At 36.7% G+C, this 8,853-nt stretch overlaps 2 long non-coding RNA genes across 2 annotated transcripts; one reads left to right on the top strand and one right to left on the bottom strand.

Annotated features, from left to right (window-relative positions):
• Positions 1-5,737: 5,737 nt before the first annotated feature.
• On the top strand, positions 5,738-6,564 carry LOC142228919 (uncharacterized). Its single transcript, XR_012720287.1, has 2 exons — positions 5,738-6,135; positions 6,195-6,564. It is a non-coding gene; the product is annotated as an uncharacterized LOC142228919 (long non-coding RNA).
• Positions 6,157-6,784, bottom strand: LOC142228918 (uncharacterized). Its single transcript, XR_012720286.1, has 2 exons — positions 6,584-6,784; positions 6,157-6,528 (listed from the first exon to the last, which is right to left on the bottom strand). It is a non-coding gene; the product is annotated as an uncharacterized LOC142228918 (long non-coding RNA).
• Between the last annotated feature and the right edge of the window lie 2,069 nt (positions 6,785-8,853).

The following is an 8,853-nucleotide window of genomic DNA, read 5'->3' as shown; positions in this document are numbered from 1 at the left end:
TAATATTATAATAATTTCAGAAAGTCTTTAACAAACTTATTTGCTAATAGTCTTTTACAAATTTGGCGAAACATACAAGAAAATCTCGATTTTGTAAAAGCCATAGTCAAAAACATGATTTTATTGACTTTGAAGAATGTTGTAGTCGAAAAAGCATGTCGAAAAAGCATGTTACGCTTCCACGCGAACACTTTCTAGATAAGTTAACGATCGCGATCACTAAAATAATGCGAATCATTACAGTCACGGTCGAAACTTGAGACAAAAACAATTTACCAACATTTGGAGAAAATCTTACCAAAAAATATTATTTTGCAAAAATTTATTTCTTCAGAAAGTTTCTATTTAAAAAATTCTATTTAAAATTTAAATTTATTTTTTTTTATTTCAGCTTAAAACCATGCATTGACTAAACTACAAGTGTAGCTTAACCAACAGAAGAATTGAATATTTGACAATAAAAGAATGTTTGCCGAAATAAATTGGTACAAACATATCTCTGATGAGGAATGTGGTAATTCCGAAACGTGCGTCTATCCAACCATCTTGCAGTCTATAGGGCTTTGTCCAAATAGATTTGACAAACATTCTTTTCCTCTGTTGGTAAAGTACACTTGTAGTTTAGTCAATGCATGGTTTTAAGTTGAAATCAAAAACAACAAAATGATTGAAGAATAAACCAAAAATAACAAAACAAAAAATTTAATTTTTATAGAAAATTTTGTCAATTTTTTTGTTTTCAATTTTATCAAATTTTCAAATTTGGCTTTCGATTGCTCTAAGAGAAGCAAATTTCATCCGATCCGGCTGAAATTTGGTACATGGTGTTGGTATATGGTCTCTAACAACCATGCAAAAATTAGTCCACATCGGTCCATAATTACATATAGCCCCCATATAAACCGATCCCCCGATTTGGCTTGCAGAGCCTCTAAGAGAAGCAAATTTCATCCGATCCGGCTGAAATTTGGTACATGGTGTTGGTATATGGTCTCTAACAACCATACAAAAATTGGTCCACATCGGTCCATAATTATATATAGCCCACGTATAAACCGATGCCCGATGTGGCTTCCGGAGCTTTTAAGAGAAGCAAATTTCATCCGATCCGGCTGAAATTTGGTATATGGTGTTAGTATATGGTCTCTAATGAACATGCAAAAATTGGTTCACATCGGTCCATAATTATATATAGCCCCCATATAAACCGTTCGCCAGATTTGAGCTCCGCAGCCTCTTGGAAGACCAAAATTCATCTGATTCAGTTGATGTTTGGTACGTGGTGTTAATATATGGCCTCAAATACCCATGCAAAAATTGGTCGAAATCGGTCAATAATTATATATATGCCCCATATAAACCGATCCCCAGATTTGACCTCCGGAGCCCTTGGAAGAGCAAAATTCATCCGATACGGTTGAAATTTGGTACGTGATGTTAGTATATGGTATCCAACAACCATGCAGGAATTGGTTCATATCAGTCCATAATTATATATAGCACCCATATAAACCGATCCCCAGATTTGACTTCCTGTTCCTTTGGGAGAAGCAAAATTCATCCGATCTGGTTGAAATTTGGTACGTGATGGTAGTATATGATATTTAACAACCATGCCAAAAGTGGCCCATATCAGTCCATAATCATATATAGCCCCCATATAAACAGATCCCGAGATTTTGGTTTTGGAGCCTCTTGGAGAAGCAAATTTCATCCGAGTTGAAATTTGGTACATTGTGCTAGTATATGGCCGTTAATAACCATGCCTAACTAGGTCCATATCGGTCTATAGTTATATATAGCCCTCCGATAAATCGATTCCCAATCACACAAAAATTGGTCCATATCAAGTTCATAATTCTATATATGTAGCCCCCATAAAAGCGACCCAATTTCCATGTCAATTTCCATAAATTTTTTGTCTAATATATACCACGTATGGACTAACTCACAATTTAGAAAACGATTTTAAGAAGTTTTAAGATACCACAACCCAAGTAATTCGATTGTGGATGACAGTCTTTCGTAGAAGTTTCTACGCCATCCATGGTGGAGGGTAGAGGTGTGCACGTGACACGAAATTGTCGTGACTCACGAAAATTTTCGTGATTCGTGCGTGAGTCACGCTCATGACAACAGCGTGAGTGTGCGTGAGCGTGATTAACAAACCAAAATATCGTGCGTGAGCGTGAGTCACGAAAATAATATCTTCGTGAGTGTGCGTGAGTAACGAATTACACTCACGAAAATATTCCTGCTCACCAACATAAAACGCTTAAGAGTTAAATTCAATTACAATTTTAATGACACCTGTGATGTTAAGAGTTTAATAACACTCTCGATTTTAATAATGCTCATGTTTTCAGACACTTCGGTAAGGTAAATTAATCATAAACTTATTCGTGAGTCACGATATTTTTCGTGAGTCGCGGTATTTTTCGTGAGCCACGACTTTTCGTGCGTGAGTGTGCATGATTACAAATTTTCTTTTCGTGAGTGTGCGTGAGCGTGAGTCCTACCAAAAAATATCGTGCGTAAGTGTGCGTGAGTATGATTTTTCAGTCGTGAGTGTGCGTGAGTAAACTATTACTAATGTGCACACCTCTAGTGGAGGGTACATAAGATTCGGTCTGGCCGATCTTACGGTCGTATATACTTGTTTTTTCTAGATTACTCCCAAAATGTTTTACTTGTTTCTAATAGAATAATAAATAAGGATACGTTTTAAACTTTAACGTTTTGGTCGTTTTGGTTAGGTAGTATATGAGTTCATCTAATCCCAAAATCGGCAATTAAAAAAAAATATATATTACAAAATTTGCAAATTGCTAACCCGATATCTTTTTTAAAAAGGCTCATATGTTCACTGTATAGCTGTAAAAGGTTTCACCATCCTACCGGTAAATAGGCAATTTACAAAAAATTACGCTTTTTTAACATATGGTCCCATTTAGAAAATTTTGGGGATTTTTGATAGGAATTTTGGGAATGGTATATATAGCAATATTTCTTAAAACATATTTTCCTGCAAAACTCAGTAAAAATCATAATTATATCATAATTAGTTCAAAAGTTTTAAACTAAACTAAACTATTAATTTTCGTAATTTTTCAATTACTTAAGAAAGTCTCTTCTAATACCATTCCAACGATATTTTATATTTAGACCATGGCTTAGTGAAATGCGCCAAAAATGTGAACTAAACCTCATAACCTCTGAATCGATTTCAAACACACTTGACGATACCATCAAATATAAATCGAATTCGCAAAGTTGCCCAAATTTATGAAAGCTCGAAGTTCTCAACTCAAAAAGTTCGTCCCCATCCACGAAAAAATATATCCAATTTGGGGGAAAATCCCCAATACCAGCAACACTGATTTCTGGGGAGGAAAATAGTTAAAATGACTAATGCTCTACAATTAATAAAATAGTTGAACAACTAGAAATGATTTAGCCATTAGACAGAGAATTTTGGAGGAGTCTGAATACAAACAACAATGGTTTGAAGACCAATGCTTTTGGACTTCCGAGAAAAAGTTTGGCAAAATGGTAAGCAAACCTATAACGATTACAAATAATCTATATTGTTTAAGCATTTATTCCAGCTTCCAGTTATATCCTCTTTGGAGATTTCATATTTCTCTATCATGGATTCCTGAGTTGACCATGCAAGGCAAAAGTCGAGGTACTGAAGTCGTAACGTAACAATGAATGGCGAGCGCTATCGTGAAATGATATCTAACCTTTTTGCCCTAAATGCAAGAGATTCACTTGCATGAGATGTGAACTCACCGCTAGGCATTGTTGTTGTCTGGCCACGTGGTCATTCTTTCAAATTCAAATAACTCAGCAAATAAAAAGATATTACATGTTTTTATTCAACTCCAATATTTAATATTAAAAAATCATACTATATTGAAATAAAAAAAACACTCGAAAATAGAAAATGAAAATGGGCCATATCGGTCCACTTTTAGGTATAGCCCCCATATAAAGGGACCCTCAGATTTGGCTTGTGGAGCCTCTAACAGAAGCATATTTCATCCGATCCGGCTGAAATTTGGTATATGGTGTTGGTATATGATCTCTAACAACCATGCAAAAATTGGTCCACATCGGTCCATAATTATATATAGCCCCCATATAAATCGATCCCCAGATTTGGCTTGCGGAGTCTAAAAGAGAAGCAATTTTCATCCGATCCGGCTGAAATTTGGTACATGGTGTTGGTATATGGTCTCTAACAACCGTTCAAAAATTGGTTCACATCGGTCCATAATTATATATAGCCCCCATATAAACCGATCCCCAGATTTGGCTTGTGGAGCCTCTAAGAGAAGCATATTTCATCATATAAACCGATCCCCAGATTTGGGTTGCGGAGCCTCAAAGAGAAGCAAATTTAATCCGATCTGGTTGAAATTTGGTACATGATGTTGGTATATGGTCTCTAACAACCATGCAAAAATTGGTCCACATCGGTCCATAATTATATATAGACCCCATATAAACCGATCTACAGATTTGGCTTGCGAAGCCTCAAAGAGAAGCAAATTGCATCCGATCCGCCTGAAATTTGGTACATGATATTGGTATATGATCTTTAACAACCGTGGCAGAATTGGTCCATATCGGTCCATAATTATATATAGCCCCCATATAAAACGTTCTCCAGATTTGACCTCCGGAGCCTCTTGGAGGAGCAAAATTCATCCGATCCGGTTCAAATTAGGAACGTGGTGTTAGTATATGGTCGCTAACAACCATACCAAAATTGGTCCAATCACACAAAAATTGGTCCACATCGGTTCATAATCATGGTTGCCACTAGAGCCAAAAATAATCTACCAAAATTTTATTTCTATAGAAAATTTTGTCAAAATTTTATTTCTAGAGAAAATTTTGTTAAAATTTTATTCGGTTCATAATAAAATTTTCATCATTGTCAAAATTTTATATCTATAGAAAATTTTGTCAAAATTTTATTTCTATAGAAAATTTTGTCAAAATTTTATTTCTATAGAAAATTTTGTTCAAATTTTATTCGGTTCATAATCATGGTTGCCACTCGAGCCGAAAATAATCTACCAAGATTTTATTTCTATAGAAAATTTTGTCAAAATTTTTATTTCTATAGAAAATTTTGTGAAAATTTTATTTCTATAGAAAATTTTGTTAAAATTTTATTTCTGTAGAAAATTTTGTCAAAATTGTATGTCTACTTTGTCAAACTGAATTATATACGTATTGGATCGATCTTTTTTGATTTAATATATACCACGTATAGACTTACATACAATTTAGAAGATGGTGTTAGGAGGTTTTAAGATACCTTGCCATCGGCAAGCGTTACCGCAACTTAAGTAATTCGATTCTGGATGGCAGTGCTTAGAAGAAGTTTCTACGCAATCCATGATGGAGGGTACATAAGCTTCGGCCTGGCCGAACTTACGGCCGTATATACTTGTTAATTGTTGAAATGTCTTCAATCACAAAAATGATAGTATCAATCACAGTTTTCATTATAAAAAAATACTTGACGAAAAAATTAATTGATTTCATAAGCAAATTTCAACTAAAGGGTGATACGGTCAAAATTTGGTCAAGGGAATACGCGTGTAATTCGGTGAAATCGTTTATTTAAAAAATCAAATTAAATTTCTTTTTCAAGTTCAATTAGTATAAAATTCAGGGAAAATATTCAGTTAGGCTTTCGCTTTTCCAAATCCGGGGGGTTACTCTGTATTGCGATACGAAAGCAAATGCGATGCGATAGTTAAATGCGTTAAGAGTACAATTCGGTACTCTGTATCACTTGCGCAAACGCTTTCGCAAAGTAAACTGAAAATATGGTAACGCTTTAGCAAAATAAAGCGAAAATATGACAACGCTGGCTGCACAATGTAAACAATAACGAAAATGATAAAAAGAAATGTCAAAAAATTGTAAATAAAAACATTTTAAACAATCTTCCGTTCGGTGCGTGTTCTTTTAAAACTTGCTAATCGTTTATAACAAAAAAATAATAATTATGGATTCGATAGCGTTATGGTTTGAAGAAAATTAACATGAACGAATTACAAGAAGAATTTTGCGAGATCGGTCAAATATACTCTCCCTAAGTGACCACGGGTAAGAAAATGGAAACTCAAATTATGTGACAAACGTTTTCGAATATTTCATTTTTATAGATTTCGTCTTAATAAAGATGCGTTTATGTATGTATTAAACGCTATTAAAGACGACCTCGTCGTTCCAAATAAATCCACAGCCATTCCAACTCCAATAAAAGTGGCCGCTGCTTTGAAATTGCTTGGACAAGGTGGTTATCTACAAATCGGCCAAGACCATCTTTTAGGACTATCAGAGCAATCTATGTCGCGCTGCTTAAAAGAAGTTTGCGAGGTGATTGAACGAATACTTTGTCCCAAGCACATACAATTTGAGGTAACTGCGGAAGAGACCATAAAGTCTACCAAAGTTTGGAACTGACGTTGCTGTGTCTGTAACTTTTTTGGTTTTTCCCTAAAACAATAAACAATTTAGATACAAATATAAAAATTTAATTGTGCTTACTTACATATTTGTTACTTTGCGATTGCTATTTTGTTTGCGCACGATTTTTGCGATCAACGAACGAGTTTGACATACGCTTTCGCATTATAGAGTGCGGTGATGCCAGATTTGCGAAAACTAGATGCGCAAGGTAGATACGAAAACGAATTACTGAGTACCAATTACTCGATTCGCGACAATTTTTCTTACGCATCGCAATACAGAGTAACCCCCCCGAATTGCCGGGCCTCACGCTTGACACCTGCCATCAGATTTTGTACAGCCACCTTGTCCACCTTCTTGGCCGCAGAAAGCCAGTTTGCCTTGAACTGCTGCTCGTCCTTAGCAGTTTTTTTTGGTCTTCTTTAGGTTCCGCTTGACAATAGCCAGCCCAGTATTTCTCAATTGGGCGGAGCTCTGGCGTGTTGGGAGGGTTTTCGTCCTTGGGAACCACCTGCAAGTTGTTGGCGGCGTACCACTCCATGGCCTTTTTACCGTAATGGCAAGATGCCAAATCCGGCCAAAACAGTACGGAACAACCGTGTTTCTTCAGGAAAGGCAGCAGACGTTTATTCAAACACTCTTTCACGTAAATTTCTTGGTTGACAGTCCCGGAAGCTATGAAAATGCTGCTTTTCAAGCCACAGGTACAGATGGCTTGCCAAACCAGATATTTCTTTGCGAACTCTGACAGTTTTATGTGCTTGATAATATCTGCTACCTTTCCCCTTCCTTTTGCCGTATAAAACTCCTGTCCCGGAAGCTGCTTGTAGTCGGCTTTGACGTAGGTTTCATCGTCCATTACCACGCAGTCAAACTTCGTCAGCATCGTCGTGTACAGCCTCCGGGATCGCGCTTTGGCCGTCGTATTTTGTTTATCATCGCCATTTGGAGTCACTACCTTCTTGTAAGTCGATAGTCCGGCTCGTTTTTTGGCTCGATGCACGGTTGTAGACGATACACCCAGCTTATTTGCGGCATCTCGGAGAGAGAGGTTAAGGTTTCGCTTGAAACTACCGGCAACTCTCTTTGTCGTCTCAGCGGCTTCCGGTTTTCGATTTCCCCCCGATCCAGACTTCCTGGCTGTCGACAAACGTTCCCCAAACACTTTAATTACATTTGTAACGGTTGATTTGGCAACTTTTAGCGATTTTGCCAGCTTTGCGTGCGAGTAGCTCGGATTTTCGCGATGCGCCAGCAAAATTTTGATACGCTGCTCTTCTTGCTTGGACGGCATTTTGACAACTGAAGAGTGAATTCCAAAATCATAATAGGAGCAACATTCTACACACACACACCTTCAAAATGAGGGGTGTTCAGGTTTTTTAAATGCAAAATTGAAAGAAATACGTCAAGTTTATATTGACCAAATGTTGACCGTATCACTCTTTAGAAAGGTGATAGGGCTATAATAAGTTTGCCATTCCGTTAGTAACATGTCCAAAAATTTGGACTATATAAAGTATATATATTCTTGATCAGGGAGAAATTCTAAGACGATATAACCATGTTCGTCTGGACGTCAATCTCTATGTTGTAATCACGCTACAGCCTTCAATGATGGCGCCATCGTCCTGAAATTTGACATAAATTTGTCTTTTGTCTGCACTCTGGCTAGGTTCGAAGATGAGCTATATCGATCCCCCGATATGGTGTCTTGGGCTTCTAGAAACCAGATTTTCTAACCGCTTTGCTAGAAATTTGAAATCTAGAGGTATTTTAGAACTCCAAATAGGCTTGCCGAAAATGGTGTGTATCGGTCTGTGTTTTTATATAGCCCCCATATCTCCTGATTTCACTTCTTGGGCTTCTAGAAACCGTATTTGCTATCCAATTTGCCTGAAATCTAGAGGTATTTTAGGACCAAAAAGAGGTGTACCGAAAATGACGATTATCGGTCTATGTTTTGGAATAGCCCCCATATAGACGGATCTCCCGAATTAATTCCTAGGGTTTCTACAAATTTTAGTTTTTATCCAATTTGCCTTAAATTAAAAATCTAGAGGTATTTTAGGACCAAAAAGAGGTGTGCCGAAAATTATGATTATCGGTCTATATTTTGGTATAGCCCCCATATAGACCGATCTCGCTATTTTACTTCTTGGGCTTCTAGAATCCGCAGTTTTTATCCTATTTGGCTGAAATTAAAAATCTAGAGGTATTTTAGGACCATAAAGAGGCTTGCCAAAAATGGTGAGTATCGGTCCATGTTTTGATATAGTCCCCCATATAGACCGATCTCCCGATTTTATTTCCGTAAAGCGTAGATTTTATCCAATTTGCCTGATATTGAAA

The sequence above is a fragment of the Haematobia irritans genome, chromosome 3, assembly GCF_050003625.1.
Source record: "Haematobia irritans isolate KBUSLIRL chromosome 3, ASM5000362v1, whole genome shotgun sequence".
Taxonomy (NCBI): Eukaryota; Metazoa; Arthropoda; class Insecta; order Diptera; family Muscidae; genus Haematobia; species Haematobia irritans.
The sequence above is the reverse complement of the archived record's forward strand: the minus strand, read 5'-3'. Positions and strand labels throughout refer to the sequence as shown.